The following is a 19,127-nucleotide window of genomic DNA, read 5'->3' on the forward strand; positions in this document are numbered from 1 at the left end:
AAGTCACCGATTGAAACGCCACTAGCGCGCACCACCGCTAACTAGCTAGCCATTTCACATCGGCTACACCTACAATAAATAAATAATAATAATAAAAGAGAACACCACCCTACTCCACTATTTAAATCTATTTAGTCCTACCTCAGGTCAACTACCTGAAAGGATGGGACACCACCACTTAACACACCCTGTAAGTCTTCTGACGTCAAGTCTCGCATACCCAAATAACTTTCTGCAGCTGCCACCACAACCTTAATTTTCTGCGACTTTACATTCCATCCCTGCAGTACAGTTGATAACCATTGCTATAAATGCTCAAAATCCAATATTACTGAAACACATATCACTTGTTGGTTGATATCTCTGTACTGATACAGATCTACTATTCACACCACTCCTCTCAGAATCAATCCCCCTAGACCCATCTTCCTCCACTTTCTTCACTGCTTCAGCATATGACAACTTCTGCTCTACACTAACCCTGGAAGCCTCAACCTGCCTCTCTCGCACGGGACATTTCTGATCCCCTGTCCCATGGGCACCACTACAATTAACACATACGGCTTCTTTCTCCAATGCTACACATTCCTTTGTCTCATGCCCTTCTGCACACTTCTCACACCTAGGAACCTCCCTCCTACACACTGCTGCCACATGCCCATAAGCTTGACACCTGTAACAACATAATGTATTCGGCACTAAAGCTTATACAGGGTAACTTATATATCCTAACATCCCTTTGTTGGGCAAAGAATCAACATCAAAACTCAAAAGAACAGACAATGACTATTCTGTTTCACCACTCATGCCACCCTGTCTGTGTCGCACCAAAAGACAATTATCACAAACACCGGGAATCTTCCCCTTCAGTTGGTCAACTTTTACATTTACCGCTATTAATCACTCCTTTCAATGGCACCCTTTTCTTGAAAGCAAAACAATTCACAAGTCTTGCCCCCATTCGTTTAACACAAACAAATATCACAAAACCACTTCTGGTTAACCTCACTGATTCCACAGCACCAAACTCGGTTTTCACCCACCCTGAAACCACAAATGAATCAGCCAAAAGGCAAGGGTCTGCTTTTCAAAAACTTCACTCCTATTGCCACAGACTCATCTTTATCCTGACCCTCGGTGCAAGCCTCGGGCTCCGAGAACCTCATCACACCAACCATCTCCGATACTTCACCCTCATTCTCTTCTATTTATACTCATGTCTTCAGCTCACTCTGCTTACACTTTCTACCATTCTTCTTTAACAAACCATCTCCCTTTTTTCTGCCATTTTTAACCGACTCAAGCTCACCTTCTTCCACCCGCTTAGACCTTCTCTGTCTCTCTTTTTCCCCTTCATTCCTCCTCCGTATTCCAAGTATAAGTCTCCTTATGATAATTCTGTACTTCTCCTGACATACATCTTGTTCTTGCCTTCCCAAGGGACGCCATTTAACCGTCTGTCACAATCTCCGTACAATCAGCATGAACCCCTCGGGAATGTAGCACTCAACAGTGCATCCCACTTATAAATCAGCTGCTTCATCTTTATGGTCTGCTTTATCAATAACTACCGCAAAGCTTTTCTATTTCAAACAAGCGTGCTCTTCCAACCACCGTCCACCGTCTCGAGTTTCAGCATTGACATGACAACATATAGGCTTGCAGTTGACGTACGACTCCTAATGGTGGCCATGTTGGAAGACCACCGCATTAATTCTTCCAACAACAACAGCCGAGTGGCTACTCCAAACTGCATGATAACAGTGCCTAAAACGAGTTGATTTATCACCACAGTCATTTTCTGTGGAGTATTTGGCTGCTCTAACAAGGCAGGAAAGACAATGGGAAAAATATGTTTACAGATTCCCCGCAATCATGAAAACACCGTTGGTGATACCAATGAGATAAAACTCAAGAACTGTCAGAAAAGCAAAGAAACCTTTTTGTCCGTCAGGACCTGACACTGAGCTGCCAGTAGGTCTGCTATGATCATTTCATCACTGGAAAGTCAAGTCTGACTGAATTTGAGTTTAGGTTAGCTGTTAAAATACTTCTTAAGGGGGCAGTGTTCGTAAATTTGGATGACTGACGTGCCCAAAGTAAACTGCCTGTTATTCAGGCCCAGAAGCTAGGATATGCATATAATTGGTAGCATTGGATAGAAAATACTCTTACGTTTCTAAAACTGTTGAAAATAATGTATGTGGGTATAACAGGACTAATATGGCAGGCGAAAATCTGAGGAAAATCATCCAGAATCATTTTTTTGAGGAGACCACCCATTGAAATCCTTGTTTACGCGAGATTCAAAGGAATGCCTCCCAGATTGCAGTTCATAGGGCTTCCACTAGATGTCAACAGTCTTAAGAAAGGGTTTCAGGCTTGTTTAATTTTTTTTTTGTAGTTTTTCAAAGTGGCTCTCATTTGGATTGTAGTCTTGTGGCGCGCGTGGATGAGGGCGTGGATGAGGGCGCACTTCGTTATTTACCTCCGGTAATGAACATACTGTTCTCCGTCTTAATTAAATTGTATCATTTATATACATTTTAGGGTACCTGAGGATTGATTAGAAACGTTGTTTGGAAAAAGTTTATTGGTAGCTTTTGGGATTCCTTTGTATGCATGTTGAACTAGTGGAACGGGTGGATTACTGAATCAAACACACCAACTTAACTGACTTTTCTGGGATATAAATAAGGACTTTATTGAACAAAACGACCATTTGATGTGTAGCTGGGACCCTTGGGATTGCAAACAGAGGAAGATCTTCTAAGGTAAGTGATTTATTTTATCGCTATTTCTGACTTTTGTGATGCCTGTGCTGGTTTGGAAAATGTTTTTAATGCTTTTGTGTGTTGCCGCTGTCCTCAGATAATCGCATGGTGTGCTTTCGCCATAAAGCGTTTTGAAATCTGACAAAGCGGCTGGATTAACAAGAAGTTAAACTTTTAAATGATGTAGGACACTTGTATGTTCATGAATGTTTAATATTACAATTTTGTCATTTGAATTTGGCGCGCTCCAGCGTCACCGGATGTTGTCGATTTTGATCCCGATAACGGTATTTGTGCGCTAAGAGGTTTTAAGCTAACCAGATGTTAACAACATCACTGTACACAAAATTATCTAGCTAGATAGCTTTTGGTCTAATTATTAGCATGTGTCGGGTAAGTTTTGGGGAAGCACATTTTTTTTCACCATAAAAATGCATATTTATACCAAAGGATTGCATGCCTCTATCATCGCATCTGTAGATTAATGTAAGCCTACTAATCCTAATGTGATGAGTAGATTGGATAATGATAATTTAGGCTATTAATAAATGCATGGTGGAATAGGCTTATAGACTATATCAGAGATGTTTCATTCCTTTATACCGGTCAAATGTTGCATTTGATAAACATTTCATGTAATTCTACTACACGTTATATGATATTAGCAGAATCTTTTTTAATATGATGGTAGCCTACTCGACTGACAACACATCAATAAAAATGGCCTTGTCTTGAATGCAACCATGTAATCTAGGCGGAAAAGGGGTTCGAAAGGGGATCCAGCTTTTGTCAAATGAACGTCAAAAGTAAAAAAAAAAATCGCATTTTAACTAACCCTAACTCTTTTCCTAACCTTAACCACATTTTCCTAACCTGCTGCGTAAATTCTCCTAATCTGCTACGAAATGTCAAATATTTTTTACAGTCAAAGCAAGGTTAGAGTCAAAGCAAGGCTAGGTTAGAGCCAAAGCAAGGCTAGGTTCGAGTCAAAGCAAGGCTAGGTTCGAGTCAAAGCAAGGCTAGGTTAGAGTCAAAGCAAGGCTAGGTTAGAGTCAAAGCAAGGTTAGAGTCAAAGCAAGGCTAGGTTAGAGCCAAAGCAAGGCTAGGTTAGAGTCAAAGCAAGGTTAGGTTACAGTCAAAGCAAGGCTAGGTTAGAGTCAAAGCAAGGCTAGGTTAGCACCAAAGCAAGGCTAGGTTAGCACCAAAGCAAGGCTAGGTTAGAGCCAAAGCAAGACTATAGTAGAGCCAAAGCAAGACTATAGTAGAGCCAAAGCAAGACCATAGTAGAGCCAAAGCAAGACTATAGTAGAGCCAAAGCAAGACTATAGTAGAGCCAAAGCAAGACTATAGTAGAGCCAAAGCAAGACTATTGTAGAGCCAAAGCATGGCTGGGTTAGAGTCAAAGCAAGAATACAGTAGGTTAGAGCCAAACGAGCCTCAGTGATGTGCCTCGTACAGACAGACTCTCTGCATCCAATACACTCTGTCCTCCTCTGGAGCTCTTATGTAACCTCTCTGCCGTCACGCCGTTCAAGCTCTCTAGCCCATGTGTCAATAGTTCCCCAGACTATTTCCTACTGGTCAATGCAAAGCATCATAATTATAACATGTTTCCCTTATATGGCAGCTACATGTAATCACAAGGGAAATGATGTGTACAACTTTTCCACTGTATTACAGCAGGGTTTTTATATATACTGTATATATATTCTATGAGTACATACTGGATCTAAATTAGAATGCATCGTGTTATGCATGAAGAGATAGGGAAGTAAGAATGCCAGGGTGGGTCTGGGAATCTTGTCGATGCAGGCTGTCATATTTATACTGCTTCAACATCACTGCTGGGAGAGGAGAGCAGAAGAAAATACATCCTCCTAAAGAAACATCATAAGAGATGAAGAAGCAGCCCTCACCTGTTACACTGTGCTTTGTAGTCCCAATACAGTACACTACACAACAGTACACTACATTACAGTACAACACACTACATTACACTACAGCACAGTACATTACACTACACAACAGTACACAACAGCACAGTACACTACCCTACATTACACTACAGGACATTACACTACATTACAGTACAATACATTACACTAAAGTACACTACAGTACAGTACACTACATTACATTACAATACAGTACACGATGGTAAAGAACAGTACACTACACTACAGTACACTACAATACACTACAGTACACTAAAGTACAATACACTACACTACAGTACACTACAGTACACTACACTACAGTACACTACAGTACAGAACACTACAGTACACTACAGTACAGAACAGTACAGAACGGTACACTACATTACAAAAACGTACACTACAGTACAGTACAGTACACTACAGTACACTAAGGTACAATACACTACACTACAGTACACTACAGTACACTACACTACAGTACACTACAGTACACTACAGTACAGAACACTACAGTACACTACACTACAGTACACTACAGTACAGAACACTACATTACACTAAAGTACACTACAGTACAGTACACTACATTACATTACAATACAGTACACGATGGTAAAGAACATTACACTACACTACAGTACACTACAATACACTACAGTACAATACACTACACTACAGTACACTACAGTACACTACACTACAGTACACTACAGTACACTACACTACAGTACACTACAGTACACTATACTACACTACAGAACAGAACAGTATACTACATTACAAAAGGGTACACTACAGCACAGTACACTACATTACACTACAGTACGCTAAAGTACAGCACAGGACATTACACCACACTTATCTACTATACAGAAGAGTACACTACACGCATGTACAGAACAGTACATTACACTACACTACTCTACTCTACAGACAGTACACTACAGGACACAACAGTACACTACAGTACACTACAGTATAGTACAGTACTCTGCAGTACAGTACTCTACAGTACAGCACTCTACAGTACATGACACTACAGCGAAACCACAGTCAGAAAGAGAGATTTTACCTGTAGTCCTCCTCAGAAATCCTGAACTGGCAAAAGATTGATGATGCTGATAACACTGTTCCATGGTATCTCCACAGCTACTACACCCTGGCATCTCCACAGCTACTACACCCTAGCATTTCCACAGCTACGTCACCCTGGCATCTCCACAGCTACTTTACCCTGGCATCTCCACAGCTACGTCACCCTGGCATCTCCAAAGCTACTACACCCTGGCATCTCCACAGCTACAACACTCTGGCATCTCCACAGCTACGTCACCCTGGCATCTCCACAGCTACGTCACACTGGCATCTCCACAACTACTACACCCTGGCATCTCCACAGCTACGTCACCCTGGCATCTCCACAGCTACTACACCATGGCATCTCCACAGCTACTACACCCTGGCATCTCCACAGCTACTACACCCTGGCATTTCAACAGCTACGTCACACTGGCATCTCCACAGCTACGTCACCCTGGCATCTCCACAGCTACTACACCCTGGCATCTCCACAGCTACTTCACCCTGGCATCTCCACAGCTACTACACCATGGCATCTCCACAGCTACTACACCATGGCATCTCCACAGCTATGTCACCCTGGTATCTCCACAGCTACGTCACCCTGGCATCTCCACAGCTACGTCACCCTGGCATCTCCACAGCTACGTCACCCTGGCATCTCCACAGCTACGTCACCCTGGCATCTCCACAGCTACTACACCATGGCATCTCCACAGCTACGTCACCCTGGCATCTCCGCAGCTACGTCACCCTGGCATCTCCACAGCTACGTCACCCTGGCAACTCCACAGCTACGTCACCCTGGCATCTCCACAGCTACGTCACCCTGGCATCTCCACAGCTACGTCACCCTGGCATCTCCACAGCTACGTCACCCTGGCATCTCCACAGCTACGTCACCCTGGCATCTCCACAGCTACGTCACCCTGGCATCTCCACAGCTACTACACCATGGCATCTCCACAGCTACGTCACCCTGGCATCTCCGCAGCTACGTCACCCTAGCATCTCCACAGCTACGTCACCCTGGCATCTCCACAGCTAAGTCACCCTGGCATCTCCACAGCTATGTCACCCTGGCATCTCCACAGCTACGTCACCCTGGCATCTCCACAGCTACCTGCAGTCTCATAGAGATCTAAATAAGTCCCTTTGCGGATGAATTCTTCAGGAGCCGGAAAACAATTAGGCTTTACTTCTCTGCTCTGAAGAGCAAGCTACAGTGAGGAGGCTGGAGCGTGTCTGTGAGTGTGTGTTTGTCTGTGTGTGTGTGTGTGTGTGTGTGTGAGAGAGTGTGTGCGGGCAAGGTAGGTGTCTGTGTGTGTATGTGTGCTTGTGTGTGAGAGAGAGAGTGTGGGCTGGCAGGGCATGTGTCTGTGTGTGTGGGTGTGTGAGTGGGTGTGTGAGAGAGTGTGTGCGGGCAGGCCATGTGTCTGTGTTTGTGGGTGTGTGAGTAGGTGTGTGAGAGAGTGTGTGCGGGCAGGCCATGTGTCTGTGTGTGTGGGTGTGTGAGTGGGTGTGTGAGAGAGTGTGTGCGGGCAGGCCATGTGTCTGTGTGTGTGGGTGTGTGAGTGGGTGTGTGAGAGAGTGTGTGCGGGCAGGCCATGTGTCTGTGTGTGTGGGTGTGTGAGTGGGTGTGTGAGAGAGTGTGTGCAGGCAGGCCATGTGTCTGTGTGTGTGAGATACAGTGTGTGCGGGAAGGGCAGGGCATGTGTCTGTGCGCAGAAAAAGAAGGAAATGGAGAATCAGTATTCTGAAGGATGGATGGGGAGAGAGAGAGAGTGGAGGCACTAGCAATGACGTGGCTAGAATAATCACAGGTTACCAAAAGCCTCCAAAACATCTGGGACTGAGAGAGAGAGCCTCTCTCCTTTTTCCCTCTCCTATTCTCTCCTCTTTTCCTCTCCTATTCTCTTCTCTTCTCTTTTCCTCTCTTTTCCACTCCTCTTTTCCTCTCCTCTCCTCTTTTCCTCTCCTCCTCCTCTCCTCTACTCTTTTTCTTTCATTTTTTCATCTCCTCTTCTCCTCTTCTCTTTTTTCCTCTCCTCTTCTCCTTTCCTCTCCTATTCTCTCCTCTTTTCCTCTCCCCCTCTCCTCTTTCCTTTCCTCTCCTCTTTTCCTCTCATATTCTCTCCTCTTTTCCTCTCCTCTTTTCATCTCCTCTGCTATTTTCCTCTCCTTTTTTCCTCTTCTCTTTTCTTCTCCTATTTTCCTCTCCTCTCCACTTGTCTCCTCCCCTCCCTTCCCATCTCAGCTCACTTACTTGATGTAGAAGTCTCTGCCGTCTCTATTGGTGGCCATGTCCCATCCATTGGGGGGTCCATGTGCAGTGCTGCAGGTGCCAGGCGGCAGCCAGCCTGATGACTTGGTCCTATGGCTGTAGAGGAGGAGAAGAGGAGGTCAGCCACATCAGACTTACAGTAGTGTCATCGCCTTGCTCCTCCTAAATTTTGTAACAATGGAGGGCTCTGTATAGCTCTGCTTTGACATGATCGGTTGACGGTAGGTAGGTGTGGGAGTTCAATATATAAACACAAACGTATTTCCTTGACAACAGCTCTGCTCTGTTCCACAAAGCGCAAGTATGAAGGCCTTGACTTCTGTGGAGGCCGCATCGCAGTAAATGCTGTACGGCCACATGCAGAGCCTTTTAGAGTAATGACAAATTCCTATACGCCGAGTCAATATTCACGTAATAATAAAGAATTGCCCTCGACTTCGCTCACAAATTGGTAAAACATTATTTCCAATTGACCCCTAATTGTAAAAGAGACAACTTTGTTGTCTATTTTTGTTATACAGAAATCACAAAACATGCCGAAAAGACTCTGGTCTATTCAATGTACCAGGTGAAAATACCCAACCTACGTTTTACAATGCTCCCACGCAGGGAAATAGAGTCTGCGAGAAGAGCCCTGTGGCTTCAGGCTATTTGGCGTGGGAGAGTGGGAAATCTGGGGACCCAATGTCCAAATAGGCTACACATACGTCGCTAAGTGTGTGGAAAACATTTCATCACAGGTGAGAAATGTAACTTGTTTAGTATAGTCTGTTTGTAACTACTTGTAGCTATAGAGTTTGTTTGTTTGTGTTGTTGGTCTTGGCTAGCTTATTGTTATGGTCGGTAGCTGGCTAGCACTCACATGGCTGCAAGCAGTCATGAAAAAGGGCGTGAGGGAAGCCCTACATTACATTTTTTCTTAAGTTACGTTTACATTAATCTTTAGACATGTTATACTTTTCTTAAATGTAGGTTTATAATTGCAGTCAACAAGAAAATTGCGTTTGAAAAGGATGATGTTTTTGCTGTGAGCCAATGGAGTAACCACAGGTTGCTTTCCCACAGTCGGGCTGGGCCTCAAAGTTGTTTCTAATAGCGACTGGGAGTGTAGGCTGCATCTGAAATGGTACCCTATTCCCCATACGCTCTTAGACAAAAAGGATTCCAAAAGGGGTTATTCAGCTGTCCCCATAGGGCCCTGTCTGGTTTAATGTACAACCCTCTGTTGAAAGGGTTCCACCCTTGAACCAAAATGGGTAGTTCCCTTCTAGATTCATTATAGCACCTGAGGTCCAAATAGAACATGTTAATTTGAAAGTCCCAAAACACAACAAAAACTGGTCGGGAAACAAACCCAACGAAGGCGCCCAACAAAACTGGTCGGGAAACAAACCCAACGAAGGCGCCCAACAAAACTGGTCGGGAAACAAACCCAACGAAGGCGCCCAACAAAACTGGTCGGGAAACAAACCCAACGAAGGCGCCCAACAAAACTGGTCGGGAAACAAACCCAACGAAGGCGCCCAACAAAACAGGAATTCGAAGTGACAACAGGAGGAAAAACAATCTACTCCTAAATAAATCACAACGGCTCAAACGACCGTGAGAATAGCCTGTGGCGCAATCTAGCACACGCACCAAACAAACACAGAAACAATCCCGCACAAAATACCAGCAGGCAACGAGGTTAATAAACCCACAGAAATTAACTCAATAGAACACAGGTGTAAGAAACAGACAGAACCAAACAAAAAAGAAAAATGGATCGGTGGTAGCTAGTAGGCCGGCGACGACGATCGCCGAGCGCCACCCGAGCAGGAAGGGGAGCCACCCTCGGTGGAAGTTGTGACAATATTCCACACCTGACAGGTGGATAGATTATTTTGGCAAAGGAGAAATGCTCACTGAAAGGGATGTAAACAAATTTGTGCACAACATTTGAGAGAAATAAGCTTTTTGTGCGTATGGAACATTTCTGGGATCTTTTATTTCAGCTCATGAAACATGAAACACACTTTACATGTTGGGTTTATATTTTTGTTCAGTATACAATCCTAGTAGTCTGTCAAATTAAATCTTATCACATCTAACTCCATTTTACACGGCATGAGTCATCACGGCATGGTCTGAGGCAGTCCATCTAGGGTGACTACATGTCCCAGTAGGGCTGGCATATGGCCAAAATCTCAAATCACGATATAGGTAATTTCATATCGAGATAACGATACATATCACGATATAGCAAATTTTCTGTAAATTCAATTGATAAATAGTTTACATAAAATGACCACATGTAAAGACCTATTTGTTATTACATTTTGAATTATACTCAACAAATAAAAAAGGTACATACTCATATTTGATTATTTATTTTATTTAGAACCTGTGCAAATTTTCAATTAAGCATGTAACAAAAAATAAAATATGAATGTGTAAAATCTAAAAAGATAAATAGAAAACACTTAAACTATAGTTGCAAAAAAAAAAATAGGCCTAAAAAAAAAATAAATATATATATATATATATATATATATGTGGGCGGCAGGGTAGCCTAGTCGTTAGAGCGTTGGACTAGTAACTGAAAGGTTGCAAGTTCAAATCCCCGAGCTGACAAAGTACAAATCTGTCGTTCTACCCCTGAACAGGCAGTTAACCCACTGTTCCTAGGCCGTCATCAAAAATAAGAATTTGTTCTTAACTGACCTGCCTAAAGGTAAAAATTATGTTGGGGGGCTTGCCTGTTTTGCATGTTATTTTGACATTGATACGTGTCACATCAATTTGCGTTTGGTACCTTGGGTCGAGTGTTAGCACCAACTCACGAAACCCCCGTTTCTCGACCATGTAAATTGGGGCCATGTCTTTGCAGATGTAAGTTGTAACGGCAGCTGTTATCTCCTTCCATCTTCATGGTTCTGTGCCATATGGAGTGTCGCGGGCAAAAGCCTCTTTCAACGTCTGAGTCAGAGTTTGTTTTGAGCACTCAACTACTTTTTGAGGTCTCATCCGTAGACTCTCTCCGTACTGTTTCACATGATTCTTGCGTAGGTGGTAAAAGAGGTTAGTGGTGTTTGAGCCTGTTGTCGGGCCCGGCCTGCGGCATATTTGGCAGGGGGGCGGTTTTCTGGTCCGTGTCAGACTTTTCATTCCCAAGCCATGTCCCGTCTTTTAGGTACGGTCTCTGTGTGTCACGTCCACTCCCTTCCATGTTTGTTAGTGTTGCTCTTTTCCTTCCACACGTGAACGCAACCAAACAATGATGTCCTGCATTTTAGCAACAAATTAAAACACCAGTAATTTAAAGTTGATTTGTCCCATATTTCACTCAGACATTCCCACGTCTCTTTTGCAGTCACGTTGCGCTTATGACAACAGGCCTGTAATTTTCATCGTAGGTACACTTCAACTTTGACAGACAAAATTAGGAAAAAAATCCAGAAAATCACATTGTAGAATTTTTTATGAATTTATTTGCAAATTATGGTGGAAAATAAGTATTTGGTCAATAACAAAAGTTTATCTCAATACTTTGTTATATACCCTTTGTTGGCAATGACAGAGGTCAAATGTTTTCTGTAGGTCTTCACAAGGTTTTCACACACTGTTGCTGGTATTTTGGCCCATTCCTCTATGCAGATCTCTAGAGCAGTGATGTTTTGGGGCTGTTGCTGGGCAACACAGACTTTCAACTCCCTGCAAAGATTTTCTATGGGGTTGAGATCTGGAGACTGGCTAGGCCACTCCAGGACCTTGATATGCTTCTTACAAAGTCACTCCTTCGTTGCCCGGGCGGTGTGTTTGGGATCATTGTCATGCTGAAAGACCCAGCCACGTTTCATCTTCAATGCCCTTGCTGATGGAAGGAGGTTTTCACTCAAAATCTCACGATACATGGCCCCATTCATTCTTTCCTTTACACGGATCAGTCGACCTGGTCACTTTGCAGAAAAACAGCCCCAAAGCATGATGTTTCCACCCCATGCTTCACAGTAGGTATGGTGTTCTTTGGATGCAACTCAGCATTCTTTGTCCTCCAAACACGACGAGTTGAGTTTTTACCAAAAAGTTCCATTTTGGTTTCATCTGACCATATGACATTCTCCCAATCTTCTTCTGGATCATTCAAATGCTCTCTAGCAAACTTCAGACGGGCCTGGACATGTACTGGCTTAAGCAGGGGGACACGTCTGGTACTGCAGGATTTGAATCCCTGGCGGCGTAGTGTGTCACTGATGGTAGGCTTTGTTACTTTGGTCCCAGCTCTCTGCTGGTCATTCACTAGGTCCCCCCGTGTGGTTCTGGGATTTTTGCTCACCGTTCTTGTGATCATTTTGACCCCACAGGGGGAGATCTTGCGTGGAGCTCCAGATCGAGGGAGATTATCAGTGGTCTTGTATGCCTTCCATTTCCTAATAATTGCTCCCACAGTTGATTTCTTCAAACCAAGCTGCTTACCTATTGCAGATTCAGTCTTCCCAGCCGGGTGCAGGTCTACAATTTTGTTTCTGATGTCCTTTGACAGCTCTTTGGTCTTGGCCATAGTGGAGTTTGGAGTGTGACTGTTTGAGGTTGTGGACACGTGTCTTTTATACTGATAACAAGTTCAAACAGGTGCCAGTTAAAACGAGTGGAGGAGAGAGGAGCCTCTTAAAGAAGAAGTTGCAGGTCTGTGAGAGCCAGAAATCTTGCTTGTTTGTAGGTGACCAAATACTTATTTTCCACCATAATTTGCAAATAAATTCATTACAAATCCTACAATGTGATTTTCTGGATTTTGTTTTCTCATTTTGTCTGTCATAGTATAAGTGTACCTATGATGAAAATTACAGGCCTCTCTCATCTTTTTAAGTGGGAGAACTTGCACAATTGGTGGCTGACTAAATACTTTTTTGCCCCACTTTATATTTTTTTTAATGATATTTACTGCTGAAACCTCATATTAAACACCAATAGTATTCACTAAGTTGACGGTTTATATTTAGGAGAATGTTTTACAGATTTGTTATTCTATTTTAAAACCATCTTCAATTAGTTCATGTATTTGATATGTTATCAGGCCACACAGAAAGCCAGAGATAATTACAGACACCTGTGATAATCTGAAGAGCCCAAAAGGACCACTATATATCTTGTGATAGATTACATAAATGATAAAATCCTTGAAATATAAACAATTCTGGTAGTTTACCGGTAAACTTAGAATGTTTCCTATAAAATACCCTCACTTTGCAACCCTAATCCCAACTCATAACAAGTGGATGTCTAGTTTGAATGTCATGGACAATGTTCCTTAACCAGTGTTCAGTCACTGAATGTGAATCACATTAATAATGTAATTCGAGACACATAAAAAACATCTCACTCTTGTGCTGTCAGAGGCATGAAATTGGTTTTATTTGGACATTTCGGGAGATTTATTAGAGAACAGGGAGCCCTAAGGAATTATGTGATAAGGGCAATGGCAGGAATAGTTTATCAGGAAGCAAACAGAAACCCATGTCTTAATTGCCACTTTTTTTGGAAATAATGAATAGAAGTACTGAATGAGCCAAGAAGAAACTGTCTTTCCTGTAGAATCTGTCCTGTATTTTGTCTACCAACTGAAGATTATGAAAACCCAACAGTCCAAAACTAAATAGCAAAGTCACCAAACACTCTAATCCTCACCTTGCCACGACACTTAACTCAAGTCATTAAACAAAACACTTTGTGTCTTAATTGTTCAAGTAAAACTCTCCTCTTGTGTCACATCTAACAGGGTGATGGGAACTCAGAATGGTCCCAGTCGGTATTCACGTAATAATAAGGAATATATTCTCTCTATTTTTGTTAAGAATTCCTCATGCAGATTCTCAATTTGGTGTTTGTCCCATTTTGTGAATTCTTGGTTGGTGAGCGGACCCTATAGACATGACTCTTTCTATCTTTTGGTCTCTCTCTCTGTCTCCCTCCCTCCCTTTCTTTCTGTGTGTCTCTCCATATTTGAACAATGATGTGTGATGATATGAACACTGTGGCAGTAAGTTATGTCACATCAAAGGCATCTCTGCTGTTTAACAGGCCTGTTTAACAGGCCTCTCTTCACATTCATTATTCAAAGCCTTTCTTCCTTTCACTCTTTATTTCTCCCCAGTTACCAACCCGGCTTTAATGTCAGTGTGTTTTGTGTATTAAATTATAGGGGCGTCTATTGGAAATAACATCTGTAGCCTACTCTGTAACCTATAGAACAGCAAAGCAGTAGGATAGACTGGGCTCCAAACAGGGCCATGCAATCTGATTTCCTCCAGTAAAATGGTGTGTTTGAGAGGTATTAGCGTTTCCACATGCTGTGTATTTATTGGAGCCACAGTGCATTAACAGAACGCAGCAGGTTCCCCTGGCTGTGTATTCAGGCCATATGTTCAACACAGCTGAGTTAATATGTATGGGACTGCATCCAACCAGAGGTGAAATCAAATCAGTATCAAATCAAACATGTGAAATGCTGACTTACATACAAGCCCTTAACCAACAGTGCAGTTCAAGAAGAGTTGAGAAAATATTAACCAAATAAACTAAAGTACAAATTATAAAAGTAACACAATAACATAACAATAACGAGGCTATATACAGGGGTACTGGTACCTAGTCAGTGTGCTGGGGTACAGGTTAGAGGTCATTTGTACATGTAATTGCATTATCTTTTTCGATATTTGTTGTTTGTTAGAATTGTATCGCATACTGAGTTATGGTGTTTGCTTTATTTAGTAAATACTGTACATTCTTCCTCATCAGTGAGTATTTTGTGGTATGCCTATCCTATCCTATCCTATTTTTTTTACTATACAACATGAATTAAGGGTATTTAGAGGACTATATACAGTAGGTAGAGAACATTGAACAAGTCTATGTCAAAAAACTATTTCTGACAAAAATGCAGATAGAGGCTCTCCGATGGCAGCAATGGCAATCCTCCGCAAGCCTTTGCTATTTATAAATGGAGCGTGATTCTACTCACAGATTCAAAAGATATGCCTTCAAAATACCATTCTGAATGGAAGGAAAGCTGTATAAAATCCTCTCTCAGCCTATTGCAGACAGTCTGAGCACTGATGGAGGGATGGTGGGTTCCTGGTGTAACTCGGGTAGTTGTTGTTGCCATCCTGCACCTGTCCCGCAGGTGTGATGTTCGGATGTACCGATCCTGTGCAGGTGTTGTTACACGTGGTCTGCCACTGCGAGGACGAGCAGCTGTCCGTCCTGTCTCCCTGTAGCGCTGTCTTAGATGTCTCACAGTACAGACATTGCAATTTATTGCCCCGGCCACATCTGCAGTCCTCGTGCCTTAGGCATGCTGCAGATGAGCAGGGGCCCTGGGCATCTTTCTTATGGTGTTTTTCAGAGTAAGTAGAAAGGCCTCTTTAGTGTCCTACGTTTTTATAACTGTGACCTTAATTGCCTAACGTCTGTAAGCTGTTAGTGTCTTAACGACCCTTCCTTAGGTGCATGTTCATGAATTGTTTATGGTTCATTGAACAAAGATGGGAAACAGTGTTTAAACCCCTTTACAATGACGATCTGTGAAGTTATTTGGATTTTTACAAATTATCTTTGAAAGACAGGGTCCTGCGTTTTTAAGATAACTATCTAAGATGTTGCCAAAAACATTTTCTCCAGCTCAAGGCCCAAGCTAGGAATTTGGTTAGCTAATTTTCTAGCTAAATATCTGGGCGTTTGGATTGGAAAGGATTTAACATTTCAAAAAGGTAATGATGAGCCAGTGTGAAGATTTAAAGAGGGCAGATTGCACTGTCCACTTCCCTGCCAGTTGTTGACTACGGTGATTTACCTTTTACCTGAATCCAGCAGCCATTAAAAAGTCTTAAACCTTTAGAACATATCACTTCCCTGCCAGTTGTTGACTACGGTGACACCTGAATCCAGCAGCCATTAACAAGTCTTAAACCTTTAGAACATATCACTTCCCTGCCAGTTGTTGACTACGGTGACACCTGAATCCAGCAGCCATTAACAAGTCTTAAACCTTTAGAACATATCACTTCCCTGCCAGTTGTTGACTACGGTGATTTACCTTTTACCTGAATCCAGCAGCCATTAACAAGTCTTAAACCTTTAGAACATATCACTTCCCTGCCAGTTGTTGACTACGGTGACACCTGAATCCAGCAGCCATTAACAAGTCTTAAACCTTTAGAACATATCAAATCAAAGTGTATTTGTCACGTGCAACACCACCTAATACAACAGGTGTAGTAGACCTTATCAGTAGTAGTACAACAGAATACAACAGGTGTAGTAGACCTTGTCAGTAGTAGTACAACAGAATACAACAGGTGTAGTAGACCTTGTCAGTAGTAGTACAACAGAATACAACAGGTGTAGTAGACCTTGTCAGTAGTAGTACAACAGAATACAACAGGTGTAGTAGACCTTGTCAGTAGTAGTACAACAGAATACAACAGGTGTAGTAGACCTTGTCAGTAGTAGTACAACAGAATACAACAGGTGTAGTAGACCTTGTCAGTAGTAGTACAACAGAATACAACAGGTGTAGTAGACCTTGTCAGTGAAATGCTTACTTACAAGCCCTTAACCAACAGTGCAATTTTTACGTAAAAAATAAGTATTATGTAAACAATAAATAATTAAAGAAATAAAAAAAACAGTAAAATAACAGTATTGAGGCTATATACAGGTGGTACCTGTCCAGAGTCAATGTGCGGGGGCACCGGTTAGTCGGTCTAATTGAGGTAATATGTATGTACATGTAGGTAGAGTTAAAGTGAATATGCATAGATTATAAACAGAGAGTAGCAGCAGCGTAAAAGAGGGGTTGGAAGGGGGTGGAGGGAAACAATGCAAATAGTTTGAGTAGCCATTTGGTTACCTGTTCAGGAGTCTTATGGCTTGGGGGTAAAAGCTGTTGAGAAGAATTTTGGTCCAAGACTTGGCGTTCCGGTCCCGTTTGCTGTGCGGTAGCAGAGAAAACAGTCTATGACTTGGGTGGATGGGGTCTTACTTTTTTAGGGCCTTCCTCCTGACACCCCCTGGTGTAGAGGTCCTGGATGGCAGGCAATCTTAGCCCCAGTGATGTACTGGGCCGTATGCACTACCCTCTGTAGTGCCTTGCAGTCGGAGGCCGAGCAGTTGCCGTACCAGGCAGTAATGCAACCAGTCCCCATACCAGGCGTAGATGCAACCAGTCAGGATGCTGTCAATGTTGCAGCTGTAGAACCTTTTGAGGATCAGAGGACCCATGCCAAATCTTTTCAGTCTCCTCAGGGGGAATAGGTTGTGTCGTGCCCGCTTCACAACTGTCTTGGTGTGTTTGGACCATTATAGTTTGTTGGTGATGTGGACTCCAAGGAACTTGAAGCTCTCAACCTGCTCCACTGCAGCCCCATCGATTAGAATGGGGTTGTTCTCGGTCCTCCTTTTCCTGTAGTCCACAATCATCAGCATTGTCTTGAGCACGTTGAGGGAGAGGTTGTTGTCCTGGCACCACACGGCCAGGTCTCTGACCTTCCCCCTATAGGTTGTCTCGTCATTGTCGGTGATCAGGCTGTTGTGTCGTCTGCAAACTTAATGATGGTGTTGAAGTCATGCCTGGCCATGCAGTCGTGGGTGAAGAGGGTATACAGGAGGGGACTGAGCACACACCCCTGAGGGGCTCCAGTGTTGAGGATCAGCGTGGCAGATGTGTTGCAACCTACCCTCACCACTTGGGGGCGGCACATCAGGAAGTCCAGGAAACAGTTGCAGAGGGAGGTGTTTAGTCCCAGGATCCTTAGCTTAGTGATTAGCTTTAAAGGCACTATGGTGTTGGAAGCTGAGCTGTAGTCAATGAATAGCATTCTCACATAGGCATTCCTTTTGTCCAGGTGGGAAAGGGCAGTGTGAAGTGCAATAGAGATTGCATCATCTGTGGATCTGTTTGGGTGGTATGCAAATTGGAGTGGGTCTAGGGTTTCTGGGATAATGGTGTTAATGTGAGCCATTACCAGCCTTTCGAAGCACTTCATGGCTGCAGACGTGAGTGCTATGGGTCTGTAGTCGTTTAGGCAGGTTACCTTAGTGTTCTTGAGCAGGGGGACTATGGTGGTCTGTTTGAAACATGTTGGTATTACAGACTCACACGTCCTGGTAATCCGTCTGGCTCAGTGGCCTTGTGAATGTTGACCTGTTTAAAGGTCTTACTCATATTGGCTACAAAGAGTAGCCTAGTAGCTGAGGAATGTAACTGTTTTTGTTAAATGTTGTGTTGTGCTGTATTTTTTATTTAATTTGACATTGTATTGGTTGCAGTTTTGTTTCATATTGCATTCACAAAGGGTACCTTTGGTCTCAATGCGTTTCCCCTGAATACAAAAACTATTTAAAATTGGTGGCTAGCTTGCAAGATCACAATGAAGGTTTCAAACTCAATGAAAACAGAGGTTATTAACTAGTGCAATTAAGGGGTGGGAGGTAGCCTAGTGGTTAGATAGTTGGGCCAGGTTGCTGGGTCGAATCCCTGAGATGAGAAGGTTCTACCCCTGAGCAAGGCAGTTAACCCACTGTTCCCCGGGACAGCAGAGACAATCAATCCCCTTCTGGATGTGTCTTTTGATATGTATAACTTTATGAGCTGGGTTGTCAGTTCTTGCATTTAGTTTATGTTTGTTTGCACTTCTTAGCATTTATCCAGCGTCTGCTATGAGATCTCACTAGTATTTTGTTAGTATACAGTACGTACATAAGTATTTATATATATATATATAATTTTTTATTTATTATAGTTTGGAAAGAAATAGTGCCCCTTGTGTGCACTACCGGTAATCAAATCAAACATTATTTGTATATGTATTTATAAGACACTGAAAAGTGATAGCGCCTCTGACTACATATAGTCTAGAGACCATTGGATTCTTAGGGTTGATTGTTGTTTTGATGTGGGTCTGATGTGGGTTTGATGTGGGTTTGAACTATAAGCTATGAACAGAAATCAGACTCCTTTAGAGGTCAAGATACTGCTTCCTGCTCCTCTCCCACACATAGATATAGACA

General features: G+C 42.8%; 1 pseudogene; it reads right to left on the reverse strand.

Annotated features, from left to right (window-relative positions):
• LOC115113525 (FERM and PDZ domain-containing protein 4-like) overlaps positions 1-17,339 on the reverse strand; it is a 45,059-nt pseudogene extending 27,720 nt beyond the window's left edge.
• Positions 17,340-19,127: the final 1,788 nt, after the last annotated feature.

The sequence above is a fragment of the Oncorhynchus nerka genome, linkage group LG3 (genome assembly GCF_034236695.1).
Source record: "Oncorhynchus nerka isolate Pitt River linkage group LG3, Oner_Uvic_2.0, whole genome shotgun sequence".
Lineage (NCBI taxonomy): Eukaryota > Metazoa > Chordata > Actinopteri > Salmoniformes > Salmonidae > Oncorhynchus > Oncorhynchus nerka.